Source organism: Camelus ferus, chromosome X (genome assembly GCF_009834535.1).
Source record: "Camelus ferus isolate YT-003-E chromosome X, BCGSAC_Cfer_1.0, whole genome shotgun sequence".
NCBI lineage: Eukaryota > Metazoa > Chordata > Mammalia > Artiodactyla > Camelidae > Camelus > Camelus ferus.
In genome coordinates, this window is record NC_045732.1 from 48,531,190 (window position 1) to 48,548,817 (window position 17,628).

Genomic DNA, 17,628 nt, shown 5'->3' on the forward strand with positions numbered 1-17,628 from the left:
CTATGTTCATGCATTGGAAGAATGAATATTGTTAAAATGTACATACTACCCAAAGCAATCAACTGATTTATTGGAATTCCTATCAAAATACTAGTGACATTTTTCATAGTACTAGAACAAATAATACTAAAATTCACATGGAACCACAAATGATCCCATATTGTAAAAGCAATCTGGAGAAAACAGATCAAATTTGGAGGTATCACACTTCCTGATATTAGATTATACTATAAAGCTACAGTAATGAAAGCAGCATGACACTAGCACAGAAACAGACACATAGATCAATGGAACAGAATTGAGAGCCCAGAAATAAACCCACACACATATGGTTAATCCATAAGTGACATAGGAAGGAGAATATGCAATGGAGAAATGACAGTCTCCCAATAAGTGGGTTTGGGAAAACTGGGCAGCTACATATAAAAGAATAAAATTAGAACATTTCCTCACACAATATATAAAAATAAATTCCAAATGGATTAAATATCTGAATGTAAGACTAAAAACCATAAAACTCCTAGAAAGAAACATAGGTATTACACTCCTTGACATAGGTCTTAGCATTAATTTGGGGGGTCTGTTCCTCAGGCAAGAGGGGGGAATCAAAAATAAACAATGGGACCTAATTAAACTTAAAAGCTTTTACATAGCAAAGGAAACAATCAACAAAATGGAATGACAACCTACTGAATAAGGGAAGATATTTGCCAATGATATGTCTTATAAGAGGTTTAATATTCAAGATATATAAAGAACTCATACAACTCAATTTAAAATTAAAAAATGATTGGAGACCTGAATGGATATTTTTTCCAAAGAAGATATACAGGCCCATGAAAAGATGCTCAACATCACTAATAATCAGGGAAATGCAAATCAAAACTATAATGAGATATCACCTCACACCTGTCAGAATGGCCAGTGTCAAAAAGACAACAAGTAATAAATGTTGGTGAGGATGTGGAGAAAAGGGAACCCTAGTACTCTGTTGGTGGGAATTTAAATTGGTAAAGCCTCTGTGGAAAATAATATGAGGGTTCCTCAAGCAATTAGAAATAGAATTAGCATATGATTCAGCAATTCCACTCCTGGGTAAATGTCAAAAAACCCACTAATTATAAAAGATACATGCACCCCTAAGTTCATAACAGTATTGTTTACAATAGTCAAGATATGTAAGCAACCCAAGTGTCCAACAACAGATGAATGGATAAAGAAGATTCAGTATATATATACACACACACACACACACACACATACACACACAATGGAAAATTACTCAACCATGAAAAAAGAATGAAATTTTGCCATCCGCACCAACATGGATGGACCTGGAAGGTATTATGCTTAGTGAAGTAAGTCAGACAGAGAAAAACAAATACTGTATATTTTCACTTACATGTGGAATTAAAAAATAAAATAAATGAATGAATATAGCAGAAAAGAAACCAACTTACAGGTATAGAGAACAAAGTAATATAGAATAATGTAATGTATAACACAGGGAATACAGTCAATATTTTATAATAACTTTAAACTATTATCCATAAAAATATCTAATCACTATGCTGTACATATGAAACTAATATTACACTGAAAATTACATGAAAAGGTGTGCAACATCACTAATCATTACGGATTTAAAATCAAAACAGAAATGAGATACCACCTCATGCCCATTTGGATGGCTACTATCAAAAAAAAAAAAAGAAAGAAAAAGAAGTGAAATCTGAGTCCTTATGCACTGTTGATGTGAATGTAAATGGTATTGCCATTGTGAAAAACAGTATGGCAGTTACTCAAAAATTAAAAATACAATGACCATATAATCCAGGAATTCCACTTCTGGGTATACACCCAAAAGAATTAAAAGCAAGGTCTCGAAGAGATATTTCTATACCCATAGCAGCATTATTCAAAATAGGTGAAAACAAGGAAGCAACCCAAGTTCTCTGAAGAATGAATGGATAAGCAAAATGTGGTTGTGCATACAATGGAGCATTATTCAGCCTTAAAATGAGGGCAATTCTGCAATATCCTACAATGTGGATGTACATTGAGGGCATTATGTTAAGTGAAATAAGCCAGTCACAGAAAGACAAATACTGTATGATTCCACTTTTCTGAATATGATTCCACTTTTATGATGTACTTCAAGTAGTTAAAATCAAGACAGAATGTATAATGGTGGTTACCAAGGGATAGGAAAAAGGAAAATGATGAATGATTGTTTAATGGGTATAGAATATCATTTTACTAGATAACAAGGGTTATCAGGATGGATGGTGACGATGGTTGCACAACAATGTGAATGATATATTTAATACCACTCAATTGTGCACTTAAAAATACTTAAGATGGAAACTTTTATGTTAAGTGTATTTTACCAAAGTAAAAAAATTAAATCAGTTGCATGTCTATACACAAACAACAAATTGTCTGAAAAAATATTCAGAAGACAATTCTATTTACAATAATATGAGGATAAGTAGAATACTTAGGAATAAACTTAAAGAGATAAAAGGCTTATACACATAAAACTATTTAAAAATTAAGAATTTTGAAGACACAAATAAATGGAATTATATCCCATGTTTATGGATTAAAACACTAATATTATTTAAATGTACACAATATCCAAAGAGATCTACAGATTCAATCTTATCCCCCTAGAAATACCAATGGCATTTTTTACAGAAATAGAAAAAAGAATGCTAAAATTCACATAAAACTACAAAAGACCCTGAATAGCCAAAGCAATTTGGAGAAAAAGGAACAAAGCTGGAGGCACCAATCAAGACATCTTGAGTTAAACTATATTACAAAACCATACTAATTATGGTACTGACATTAGACAAACATATAAACTAATGAAACAAAATAGAGAGTCCAGATATTAATCCACACATCCCCCATGGTCAAATGGGTCTTTTTTTTTTTTTTAAGAATGATGAGACAGACTTTATTAAAGGGAAGCTACTACAATGAGGTCTTTGTAGTAGGGGTAATAAATTGAGTTCAAATCTGAAAAAAACAAGGTTAAACAAGGAAAAGTGAATTTTTTTCTCCTGAGAGTCTTTATTTCTCCGTTATTTTATTTAATTTGTAATTATGGCAAGGAAAGCAACATAAAGTTTACCTTCTTGATCATTTTAAGGTGAATAGTTCAGCAGTATTAAACATATTCACATTATTGTTCAACAGATCTTTAGAACGTCTTCATCTTGCAAAGCTGAAACTCAATAGCCCTTAAAAAACAACTCCCCATTCCTTCTTCCTTCATAACCCTTGTAAACACCATTGTGCTTTCTGAATTTGCCTACTTTAGTTATTTCATTTAAGTAGAATCATATAGTATTTGACTTTTTGTGACTGGCTTATCTCACTTAGCATAATGTCCTCAAGGTTCATTCATGTTATAGTATGTGACAGAATTTTCTTCCTTTTGAAAAAGGTGTAATAATATTGCACTGTATGTATATATCACATTTTCTTTATCCATTTATCCTCTGATGAACATTAGGGTTGCTTCTACCTTTTGGCTATTATGAATAATGCTTCAATAAACATGGGTGTGAAAATACCTCTTGGAGATCCTGCTTTCAGTTCTTCTGGATATATACCCAGAAGTGGGATTGCTGAATAATATGGTAATTTCATTTTTAACTTTTTGAGGAACTGTCATACTGTTTTCCACAGTGGCTGTACCATTTCACACACCAACAGTGCATAAGAGTTCCAATTTCTCCACATCCTCACCAACATTTGTTATTTTCTTTGTTGTTCTTCTTTTTTTTAATATAATAGCCAACCTAATGAATGTGAAGTGATATCTCATTTTGGTTTTGAGTTTCACTTCTCTAATTTTCAGTGATGTTGAGCATCTCTTCATAGGCTTGTTGGCTACTTGGAGAGATGGCTATTCAAGTTCTTGTCCATTTTTAAATTGGTTTGTTTGGTTTTTATTTGTTGAGTTTTAGGAATTTTCTATATATTCTGGATATTAATCCCTTATATTATATAATCCCTTAAATTATATATATATATGTATATATATATATAATTTGCAAATAGTTTCTCCCATTCTCTTTACTCTGTTGATAGTGTCTTTAGATGCTCAATTTTAAAAAATGTTTATGACATCCAATTTATCTATCATTATTTTGTTACTTCTGCCTTTGGTGTCATAACCAAGAAATAATTGCCAAAATCAATGTTATGAGGCTTTTGTCCTATGTTTTGTTCTAAGAGTTTATTTTTTTAGGTCTTACATTTATATCCTTGATTCATCTTTTTGTTTTATTTTGTATTGTTTGGGTGGGGGAAGGTAATTCGGTTTATTGATTGATTGATTGAAGAGGTACTGGAGATTGAACCCAGGACCTCATGCATGCTAAGCATGTGCTCTACCACTTGAGATATACCCTTCCCCTTATCCTTTATCTATCTTGAGTTATTTTTTGTATATGGTGTTAGGTAAGGGTCTAACTGAATTCTTTTGTTTGTGGATATCCAGTTTTACCAGAACCATTTGTTGAAGACTGTTCTTTCCCCATTGAATAGTTTTGGCACCCTTGTCAAAAATCATTTGACCATATATGCAAAGGTTTATTATGGGTTCTATATTCTGTTCCATTGTTCTATATGTCTGTATCCCAATACCACACTGTTATGATCACTGTATAGCTTTATAGTAAGTTTTAAAATTAGGAACATGAGTAGTGTGGTTTTAGTCTTTTTCAAGATTGTTTTGTCTATTCTGGGTCCCTAGAGATTTCATATAAATTTTAAAATGAGTTTTTCTATTTCTGCAAAAACTCATTAAGATTTTCATAGGGAATGCATTGAATCTTTAGATTGCTTTAGGTAATGTTGACGTTTTAATAATATTAAATCTTGCAATCCACAAACATGGAATGTCTTTCCATTTATTTAGATCTTTTAAAATTTATTTCAGTAATGTTTTGTAGTTTTAATTGTATGAGACTTTCACTTTCTTAGTTAATTCCTAAATATTTCACTCTTTCTGATGCTATTGTAAAAGGAATTGTTTGTGTAATTTCCTTTTCAGATCATTCATTGTTTGTGTGTAGAAATGCAAGTGATATTTTGTGCATTGATTCTGTATCCTGATTTTTTAAAAATCATTTATAGTTCTAATAGATTCTCACAGAATCTTTAGGGTTTTCTATATATAAGATCATGTTCAATTACCAGCACTGAAATTGAATCAGTAATTTTAAAACTCCCAATAAACAAAAGTCCAGGACCAGATGGCTTCACAAGGGAATTCTACCAAACATTTAGACAAGAGTTAACGCCCATCCTTCTGAAACTATTCAAAAAATTGCAGAGAAAGGAACACTTCTGAACTCATTCTATGAAGCCACCAGCACCCTGATACCAAAAAAGATATCACACAAAAAAGAAAATTACAGGCCAATATCACTTATGAGTATACATGCAAAAATCTTCAACAAAATACTAGCAAATCAACTCCAATAATACATTAAAAGGACTATAAACCACGGTCAAGTGGGATTTATCCCAGGGATGCAAGGATTTTTCAATATCCACAAATCAATCAATGTGATACACCACATTAGCAAATTGAAGAATAAAAATCATATAATCATCTCAATAGATGTAGGTAAAGCTTAGATAAAATTCAACATCCATTTATGATAAAAACTTTCCAGAAAGTGGGCACAGAGGGAGCATACTTAACATCATAAAGCCCATATATGACAAACCCATGGCTAACATCATACTCAATGGTGAAAAGCTGAAAGCATTTCCTCTAAGCTTGAGAACAAGACAAGGATGCTCACTCATGCCCCTTTTGTTAAAATAGTTTTGGAAGTCCTAGCCACAGCAATCAGAGAAGAAAAGGAAATAAAATGAATCCAAATTGGAAAAGATGGAGTAAAACTGTCACTGTTTGCAGATCACATGATAATATGCATAGAAAAACCTAAAGAGGCTACCAGAAAACTACTAGAGCTTATTAATGAATTCAGTAAAGTTGCAGGATACAAAATTAATATATAGAAATCAGTTGCATTTCTATATGCTAACAATGATATAGCAGGAAAGGAAATTAAGGAAACAATATCATTTACCATTGCATCAAAAAAATAAAACACCTAGGAATAAACCTACCTAAGGAGGCAGAGAACCTGTATTCCAAAAACTATAAGACACTGATGAAAGAAATAGAAGACAACACAAACAGATGGAAAGATATATCATGTTTTGGATTGGAAAAAGCAATATTGTTAAAATGGCCATACTACCCAAGGCAATATACAAATTCAGTTCAATCCCTATCAGATTACCAATGACATTTTTCATAGAACTGGAACAAAAAAATTTTAAAATTTGTATGAAGACAAAAATGACCCTGAATAGTCAAAACAATCTTGAGAAAGAACAGAGCTGGAGGACTCATGCTTCCTGACATCAGACTATATTAAAAGCTATTGTAATCAAAACAGTATGGTACTGGCATAAAAACAGATACATAGATCAATGGAACAGGATAGAAAGTCCAGAAATAAACCCATGCACTTATGATCAAATAATCTATGACAAAGGAGGCAAGAATATACAATGGAGAAAAGACAGTCTCTTCAATAAGTGGTTCTAGGAAAACTGGACAGCTATATGTAAAAGATGGAAATTAGAACACTCTAAAACTATACACAAAAATAAACTCAAAATGGATTAATGACCTACATGTAAGACAATATACTCTAAAAATCCTAGAGGAAAACATAGGCAGTATCTTCTTTTACATAAATTGCAGCAATATTTTTTTCTAACCAGCTCTTAGAGTAATGGAAATAAAAGCAAAATAAACAAATAGGACCTAATTAAACTTCAAAGCTTTTGCACATCAAAGGAAACCATAAACAAAATGAAAAGATAACCTACAGATGGGAGAAAACATTTGCAAACCATATGACTGACAAGGGACTAGTTCCCAAAATATACAAACATCTCATACAGCTTAATATAGAAAAAGAAAAGAAAAAAAAAAAACAGGCAATCTAATGTTTTTCAGAAATAGTCAGAAGACCTCATTAGACATTTCTCCAAAGAAGACATCCAGATGGCCAAAAGACATATGAAAAGATGCTCAATATCACTAATTATTAGAGAAATGCAAATCAAAACAACGAGATACCACCTCACACCAGTCAAAATGGTCATCATTTTAAAAAATCTACAAATAATAAATGCTGGAGAGGGTGTGGAGAAAAAAGAACCCTCTTACATTGTTGGAAATGTAAATTGATGCAGCCACTATGGAAAACAATGTGGAGGTTCCTTTAAAAACTAAATTTACCTATGATTCAGCAATCCCACTCCTGGGCATATATCCACAGGGAACTCTAATTTGAAAAGATACATGCACCCTAATGTTCATAGCAGCACTATTTAAAATAGCCAAGAAACGGAAACAATATAAATGTCCATCAACAGATGACTGGATAAAGAAGAATTGGTATACATACATACAATGGAATATTACTCAGCCATAAAAAAGAATAAAATAATGTCATCTGCAGCAATATGGATGGACCTAGAGATCATTATATTAAGTGGAGTAAGACAGACAAAGACAAATATCATATGATATCATTTATATGTGGAATCTAAAAAAATATGATACAAATTCTATTTACAAACCAAAAACAGATTCACAGACATAGAAACAAACTATGGTTACCAAAGGGGAAATGGCCAGGGGAGGGATAAATGAGGAGTTTGGGATTAACAGACACACATTACTATATATAAAATAAATAAACAGCAAGGACCTACTGTATAACACAGGGAACTAAATTCAATTTCTTATAATAATATAGAAAAGAATCTGAAAAAAAAATATATATGTATATGTATAACTGAATTGCTTTGCTGTATACCTGGAACTAACATTGTAAATCAACTACATTCAATAAAACATAAAATTTTTAAAAAGATCATGTAATCTACAAAAAAAAATAGGTAAATTTACTTCTTCCTTTCCAGTTTGGATCCCTTTTATTTCTTTTTCTTGCCTAATTGCTCAGGCTAGAACTTCTAGTACTACATTGCAAACAAGTGGTGAAAGCAAGCACCTATGCCTTGTTCCTGATCTCAGAGGATATGCTTTCAGTCTTTCATCATTGAGTATGATTTTTCCTGTTGATTTTTCACGTATGGCTTTTATTATGTTGAGATTGCAAATGCTCTTTCTGTATCTATTAAATATGCAGATCATTCTATCCAACAGCATTAGAATACACATCCCTCTCAAGTGCACACAGAACACTCTCCAGATAGATATGTTAGATGACAAAGAGAGTCTAAACAAATTCAAAATAACAGAAACTATGTCAATATCTTTTCCCATGACAATGGTATAAAACTAGAAATTAATAACAGGAAGAAAATTGGAAAATTCACAAATACACAGGAACTAAACACAGTGTTAAAGAAGAAATCAAAATGCAAATCAAAAAAGTCTTGATCATTGATTTTAAAATGATATTTTAAAGGCTCATTTTGTGTCCTGGAGGTTCATGCATACGAATGTAGGATCCTGTGTTGCCACCTTCTAGGTTTAGAAAGTTGAACTTGGAACCCTCTTGGAAATTACTCACCTCTTGGGAACCATTTGTTCTTTTTTAGCTTCTTTCTTCATTAATACAATAAGAGTTAGACTAGATCAAGGGTTCCTGCTTTTTTGGAGTAGGAGGCCTGTTTATGAATGCAAAATATATGGATGCATCTCTAGTTGATTTTGGTATTCATTTTTGAGAGAATATAATGAACAAAACTTTCTAGGAGGTTCATTCTTTTAAATGAATTTACATTTTATCAATCAAAAATAATCTTGAAACAAACAAAAAAGGAATCGCAACATACTGAAAATACAGGATGCATAAAAAACTATTGTAATAATGAAGTTTATAGTGAAAAATGCCTACATTAGGAAAAAAGAAAGATCACAAATAAAAAACCTAACTTTATACCTCAAAGAACTAGAAAAAAGAACAAATAAAGCCCAGAATTAGCAGAAGAAAGGAAATAATAAATATTTGAGCATATATAATTAAATTAATAATAGGAAAACAATAACAAGATTAACAAAACTGAATTGGTTCTTTAAAAAAGGAAAACAAAATGGCAATCCATTAGCTAAACTAATCAAGAAATGATGGAGAGGACTCAAATAAAATTATAAATTAAAAAGGACACATTACAACTAAAACAACAGAAATACAAAGGATAAAAGAGAATACTATAAACAATTATGCACCAGAAGATTGAACAACCTAGAAGAAACTGATAAATTCCCAGAAACATATAGCCATCAATACTAAATCATGAAGAAACACAAAATCTAAACAGACCAATAATGAGTAACCAGATTGAATCAGTAAACAAAAACATCTCAGAACCAGATGGTTTCACTGATGAATTCCACCAAACATTTAAAGAAGTGTTAATAGCAATCCTTTTCAAACTATTCCCCTCAAAAAAATGAAGGGGGGAGAACAATTCCTAACTCATTTTATAAGTCCAGCATCACCTTTATACCAAAGTTAGATAAGGACACTAAAAAAACTATATGCTATTATCCCTGATGAAAATAGATGCAAAAAGTCTCAACAAAATAATAACAAATAGAATTTAACAGTATGTTAAAAGATCATACACATGATCAACTGCAATGCAAGGGTGGTTCAACACACACAAGTCAATAAGTGCAATACACCACATTAAAAAAATGAAGGATAAAAACCATACAATCATCTCAATAGATGCAGAAAAAGCATTTAACAAAAAATAACATCTTTCATTATTAAAAACTCTCAACATATTGGATATAGAAGGAACCTACCTCAACATAATAAAGGCCATATATGACAAGCCCACAGTTGACATCATACTCATAGGTGAAAGGTTAAAAGCTGTTTCTCTAAGATCAGGGATGAGATTAGGATGCCCACTTTTACTACTACTATACAAGAGAGTACTGGGATTCAGAGCCAGAAAAATAAAGCAAGAAAAAGAATTAAAAGATAGCCAAATACAAAATGAGGAAGTAAAATCGTTTCTGTTTGCAGAAGACATAATCTTATACATAATATGTACAGTGTACCTTTTTTATAGAAAATAATAAAGAAGCCACAAAAAACTATTAGAACTAATGAGTGCATTCAGTAAAGTTGCAGGATACAACATCAACATACAAAACACAGACATGCTTCTATATACTAAAAACAAACTATCTGAAAAAGAAATAAAGAAAAATATCCCATTTCCAATAGCATCAAAAACAATAAAATACTTAGGAATAAATTTATCCAAGGCAGTGAAAGATCTGTACAACAAAAACTATGACATTGTTGAAAAATTGAATAACACACAAATAAAAGGAAAGATAATCTGTTTCATAGAGTGAAAATTGATACTGTTATAATGTCCACAGCATCCAAGTCCATCTACAAGATCAACACAATCCTTATCAAAATTCCAATGGCATTTCTCCCAGAAATAGAAAAAAAAAAAGATAAATTCTGTATGGAACCACAGAAGGCCTCAAAACAGCTAAAGCAATCCTGAAACAAAAAGAACAAAACTGGAGGCATTATACTTCCGGATTTCAAACTTTTATAAATCTATAGTAATCAAAATTGTATAGTATAGGCAAGAAAATAGCTATAGAGACCAATGGAAAAGAACTGAGACCCCAGATATAAACCCATGAATATACAATCAACATATTTGGCAAGGAAGCCAATACGACTCACAAAGAAAGAATAATCTCTTCAATAAATAGTGATGGGAAAACTGGATATTCAAATGCAAAAGAATTAAATTGGTCCCTATCTTACACCACTCACAAAAACTAACTCAAAATGGATTAAATATTTAAATGTAAGACCTAAACCCATAAAACTCCTAGAAAAAGTCAAGGAAAAAGCTCCTTGACATTAAGTTTGGCAATTACTTGTTAGATATGACAACAGACGCAAAAACAACCAAAGCAAAAATAGACTAAGTGGAACTACATCAAACTAAAAGGCTTCTATACAGAGAAAGAAACAATCAACAAAGTGAAAAGTCAACCCAAAGAATGAAAAAACATATTTGTAAACCATATATTGGATAAGGAGTTATGTTCAAAATGTATAAAGAACTCATAAAACTCAATAGGAAAATGGGCAGAGGTACTAAAGGGACATTTTTCCAAAGAAGACATAGGAATGGCCATACAAATGGCCAAGAGATAAATGAAAAGGTGTTCAGCATCTCTAATCATCAATTAAATGCAAATCAAAACCACAACGAGATAATATCTCACACCTGTTAGGGCGGCTATTCTCAAAAAGACAGGTGATAACAAGTATTGGAGAGGATGAGGAGAAGAAATTCTTGTGTACTGTTGGAGGTACAACTATTATGGTAAACAGTAATGTGAGTCTTCAAAATTTAAAAATAGATCTGCCATGTGATTCAGCAATTCCACTTTTGGTTTTACATCCAAAGGAAATAAAATCACGATCTCAAAGAGTTATTACCCCATGTTCATTGCAGTGCTATTTGCAATAACCAACACATAGATACAATCTAATTGTCCACTGATGGATAAATGGATAAAGAAATATGTGGTATATATACACAATGGAATATTATTCAGCCATAAAATGAAGTAAATCTGCTATTTGCAACAACATAGATGAATCTGGTGGGTATTATGCTAAGTGAAATAAGCTAGACAGAGAAAGATTAATACTGTATGGTGTGAAATCTAAAAAAACAAAAAAAGCCAATTTCATAGAAACAGAGAAAAGAATGATGGTTGCCAGGGCCCAGGGTGAAGGGAAAATAGAATAATGCAGGTCAAAGGGTACATATTATCAGTTGTAATAAGAATAAGTTTTGGGGATCTAATGTACAGCATTGTAACTATAGTTAATAATATGGTAATGTATACTTGAAAGTTGATTATTTTAAGCATTCTCACCATACACACACTAAAAAAGTTAACTGTTAACTACATGGGGTGACATGTGTAATTATCTTGAACTTGGTAATCACTCTACAATGTATATGTATGTCAAGTTATCACATTGTACATTTTAAATATATGCAATTATATTTGTCAAGTATTCCTCAATAAAGTTAATAGAAACAAAGTAGGCAGAAGAAAAGAAATGACAACTATTAGAGCAGAAATCAAGGAAATTGAAAACAAGAAAACAATAAAGAAAATCAATGAAACCAAAAACTAGTTCTTTGAAATCAATAAAATCAAAAAGCCTCCAGCTAGGCTGACAAAGAAAAAAAGAGAGAGAACACAAATTATTAACATCAAAAATGACAGAGGGGACATAACCTTAGGTCCCATGGATATTAAAAGACAATAAAGAAATATTATGAACAACTCTATGCCCACAAATTTAATAACCTAGAATAAATGGAACAATTTCTTGAAAGACACAAGCTGCCAAACTCACGTAAGAAATAGACAATCTGAATAGGCCTATATCTATTAAAGAAATTGAATCAATAATTAATAACCTTCCAAAACAGAAAGCACCAGGCCTAGATGGGTTCACTGATGAATTCTACCAAACATTTAAGGGAGAAATTATACCAATTCTCTGCAATCTCTTCCAGAAGACAGAAGCAGAGGCAGTACTTCCTAACTCATTCTATGTGACCAGCATTACCCTAAAACCAACAACAGACAGACATTACAAGAAAAGAAAACTATACACCAATATCTCTCATGAACATAGATGCAAAATTTTCAACAAAATATTAGCAAATTGAATACAACAATGCATATAAAGAATTATAAACCATGACCAAATGAGATTTATTCCAAGTATTCAAGAATGGTTCAATATTGGAAAATCAATTACTGTAATTCATAAACAGACTGAAGAAGGAAAATCATATAAATAGGTGCAGAAATACATAATCATATAAACAGGTGCAGAAAAAGCATCTGATGGCCAATAGACACATGAAAAAAATGCTCAGTATTGCTAATTTTTCAGAGAAATGCAAATCAAAACTACAGTGAGGTATAACCTCACACCAGTCAGAATGGCCATCATTCAAAAGTCCACAAATGATAAATGCTGGAGAGGTCATGGAGAAAAGAGAATCCTCCTACACTATTGGTGGGAATGTAGTTTGATGCAGACATTATGGAAACAATATGGAGATTCCTTAAACAGCTAAAAATAGATTTATTGTATGATCCAGCAATCTCATTGCTGGGCATATATCCAAAGGGAAATATAATTCAAAAATATACATGCACCCCAATGTTCATAGCAGCAGTATTTACAATAGCCAGGACACGGAAGCAACCTAAATGTCCATCTACAGATGGCTGGATAAAGAAGTTGTGGTATATTTATGCAATGGAATATTACTCAACCATAAAAAGAATAAAATGCCATTTGCAGCAACATGGATGGACCTGGAGATCATCATTCTAAGTGAAGTAAGCCAGAAAAAGAAAAATACCATATGATATCACTCATATGTGGAATCTAAAAAAAATGATAAAATTGAACTTATTTACAAAACAGAAACAGACTCACAGACATAGAAAACAAACTTATGGTTACCAGGGGGAAGAGGGTTGGGAAGGATAAACTGGGAGTTCTAGATTTGCAGATACTAACTACTATATATAAAATAGATAAACAGCAAGTTCATACTGTATAGCACAAGGAACTATATACAATATCTTGTAGTAACCTATAATGAAAATTAAAAAGAATATGAAAAGGAATATATATGTATGTATATGTATGACTCAAACATTATGTTGTATACCAGAAATTGACACAACATTGTAAACTGTTTGTACTTTAATTTAAAAAAGAAAAATTCAATACCCATTCATGAAAAAAAAAAAAAACTCTCAGCAAACCAGGAATAGAGGGGAACATCCTCAAATTGATTAAAAAAAAAATCTACAAAACCATACAGCTAACATCATACTTGTGAGAAACTAGTAGCTTTCCCATTAGGATCCAGAATAAGGCATGGATGTACCCTTCCACAACTGGTTTTCAATATCATACTGTAAGTCCTAGCTAATGCAGTAAGACCTGTAAAGGGCAAAAAAGAAGCATACAAATTGGGAACAAAGAAAATTTTTTGCAGATGAAATGGTAGTATATGTAGAAAATATGAAATAATAATAATAAGTAAACATAGCAAAATTGCAGGATACAAGATTAATATAAAAAGTCAATCACTGTTGTATACACCAGCGGTAAACGAGTAGAATGTGAAATTTTAAAATGCATTAACATTTACATTATCATCCAAAAAAATTAAATCCTCAGGTATAAATCTAACATAGTATGTATAAAATCTCTAAGAGGACAACTACAGGATTCTGATGAAATCTATCAAAGAAGAACTAAATTAATGGAGATGTATTCCATATTCATGTATAGGAAGACTCAATATAGTCAACATGTCACTTTCTCAACTTGATCTATAGATTCAAAAATATCCCAATCAAAATCCCAGCAAGTTATTTTGTGGGTATCAACAAACTGCTTCTAAAGTTTGTATGGAGAGAAAAAAGATCCTCAATAGCCAACACAATATTGAAGGAAAACGTTGGAGGACTGACACTGCTTGACTTAAATACTTACTATAAAATGAGCCTTCCCCTGAAGCGAATGTGGCAGCGCATCTGTCTAGCTTTTTCTTATTCCCCTCCTCCCCCTTTCCCCTTCCTTTTTCCTCCTTCCCCTCCCTTTCACCATTTCCCCTCGGAGGAGCTTCCCCCGGGCAGAGGCAGAACTGGCCTCCCCCTCCGCCTCTCCCGGCCCCCGCCGCTCTATAGCGACAGGGAACCCCCTTCCAACTCCGGCACAAGCGGTGCGGCTTTTGGTCCCAGGCGTCATGGAACTAATTCGCTGACCAACCCACCGGCTGCAGCCGTGCATCAAGCACCAGCGCCCGCGCCCGCGTCCTCCAGCCCGGCCCCCATCTTCTCCCTCCTCATTCTGCCTGCCCGCATGCTGCGCACCCCGCCGCCCCCAAGCGCTGGAGAAAATGAGCCGGTAACGAGCCCCTGGATGACTCCACGTCACCCTAGTGAGGCCTACAGTACCGCTGGGGAGGAGGAGGAGGAGGAAGAGCAGGAGAAGGTGGCTACATGGAACTGGGTGGCAGGCAGTTCCAAAGGATATCATGAAGTTTCCAGGGCCTTTGGATAAACCAGAGATTGCCTTTCCTGTTGGAAAGGAAAGGCAATCTCTAGGGAAGCCTAGATGCGGAAGGTGAATGCCAAAAATGTCTACAAATCGGCAGAGTATGAAAGTCTCAAGTTGATCTACATCCTTGTCAACCCTTGGTATTGTCTGTCTTTTTCATTTTAAATGTTTCTCTTTCCAAAAGAGATAAAGTGATTCAGTGGCTGGCCAAACTCAAGTACAAATTCAATCTTTACCCAGAAACATTTACGCTGGCTAGTTTTTTTTGACAAGTTCTTAGCTACTGTAAAGGCCCACCCAAAATACTTGAGTTGTATTGCATCAGCTGTTTTTCCCTAGCTGCCAAAACTGTTGGGGAGGAAAGAATTCCAGTATTGAAGGTGCTGACAAAGGATATTTTCTGTGGCCGTTCTTCATCTGAAATTCTGAGGATGGAGAGAATTATTCTGGACAAGCTGAATTAGGATCTTCACACAGCCACACCATTGAATTTTCTTCACATCGTAAATATACCTGAAGTCTTTTAGTTTCTTATTTGAATTTGTAGTCCTATTTCAGTAACTTGAAAAGTAGATTGCCCACTCATTTGTTTTGTTCTGAACTGTAGGAAAAGGAAAATTATTGCAATTAGCCAAGGAAAAGTTGGAAACTAGGATGTATATCAAATCACTGGAGCTAAAATTGAAAACTTAGTAACTGAGTAATACTTGAGGAGGTTACATCAATTTCTGTACATAGCTTACCTAGACATTTAAGCAAAACTAGAATGATGTTCTTCTGATTTTTAATTAAAAATAATTTTCTTTTTAGTTCCATACCATTGCAATGTCAACTAGGCCTCAGTTACTTTTTAGTTTGCCCAAACTGAGCCCATCTCAACATTTGGCTGTCCTTACAAAGCAACTACTTCACTATATGGCCTGCAGCTAACTTCTGCAATTCAAAGGATCCACGGAAATGGAGAAACTCATTCCTGACTGGCTTCCACTTACAACTGAACTGCTTCAGAAAGTACAGATGGATAGCTCCCAGTTGACCCATTGTTCAGAGCTTGTGGCACATCACCTTTACTACTCTGCATTCTTCCTGCCACTAAATTCCATTTACGTCTATCGTCCTCTCAAGCACACCCTGGTAACCTGTGACAAAGGAGTGTTCAGATACGTCCCTACTCTGCCCCAGGCCCAAATTTCTCCAAGGACAATAGCAAACCAGAAGTGCCAGTCAGAGGTACAGCAGCCTTCTGCCATCATCTTCCGACTGCCAATGAGTGCAAGCATATCTCTGCTAAACACAAAATAGAGGAAATGGAAGTGGATGACTTCTACGATGGGATCAAATGGCTCTATAATGAAGATAATGCTTCAGAAAACGTAGGTTCTGTGTGTGACACTGATTTATCAAGGTAAGAGGGACATTCTTCCCCTTGTCCACCTTTGCAGCCTGTTTCTGTCATTTAGCTTCAAGAGTTACCTTCAAGTGCAAACTAAGGTAGACTACACTGGGAATGGGAATATGGAAAACCAGGTGAGGCTATATAAAAGTGTATACTTTATCAAGTTGATTCAAAATGAGCCAGAAAAAAAAACATTTATTTGTAAGGCTAAATATAATTCAACATTATTTAAGCACTTAAAGACCAAAAATAATATGAAATTCAAGATTTTAAAAAAAACTTTTTAACTAAAAAATTTCTTTGTAGTATTTCTCAGTTCCACCCTTTTCTCTGCTAAAATGTAATGTAGATTAACCTGCGTTGGAAATTTACAAAGATTCTCTTAAATTCCAAAATTTCTAGCTAGCAAACTGTATCCCAGAATCCTGAATTAATTTTTGTCTTGCTTTTGCTTGCTTCTCCTTTGAATACTTAAAGAATTTTATGCATGTTGATCTATCACCAATTTCTGCTGATGAGAAAACCTTCAAAATTATTTTTTAGCAATTTCATGAACAAATTAATTGTGTAACAGCCATGTTTAATCCACGATTTGAATTCAAATTAATCTGAAAATGGTACTTCAGAATTGCCTCATATGAATCAGAGATAGTAACAGAAAAAGGCCTCCCATTACTATGTTGATTTTTGTTTGTCTTCTTTAATTTCTAGAGTTTGAAACAAAATTATTTTCATTTTTGTTTATTATAATTTTTTTAAACATTTTTATTGACTTATAGTCATTTTACAATGTTGTGTCAAATTCCAATGTAGAGCACAATTTTTCAGTTATACATGAACATACATATATTTATTGTCACATTTTTTTCACTGTGAACTAACACAAGATGTTGTATATATTTCTCTGTGCTATACAGTATAATCGTGTTTATCTATTCTACAAATGCCTTTCAGTATCTACAA

The 17,628-nt window shown here is 33.1% G+C and overlaps 1 protein-coding gene and 1 pseudogene across 1 annotated transcript in view; one reads left to right on the top strand and one right to left on the bottom strand.

The window, feature by feature from the left end:
• The window catches only part of NAP1L2 (nucleosome assembly protein 1 like 2), a 60,088-nt gene extending 44,288 nt beyond the window's left edge, over positions 1 to 15,800 (bottom strand). The window contains exon 1 of the mRNA XM_032474998.1: positions 15,783 to 15,800. The gene's annotated coding sequence lies outside the window, so the exon portion shown is untranslated. The remainder of the gene's footprint in view (positions 1 to 15,782) is intronic.
• On the top strand, positions 15,132 to 16,729 carry LOC102512025 (annotated as a pseudogene).
• Positions 16,730 to 17,628: the final 899 nt, after the last annotated feature.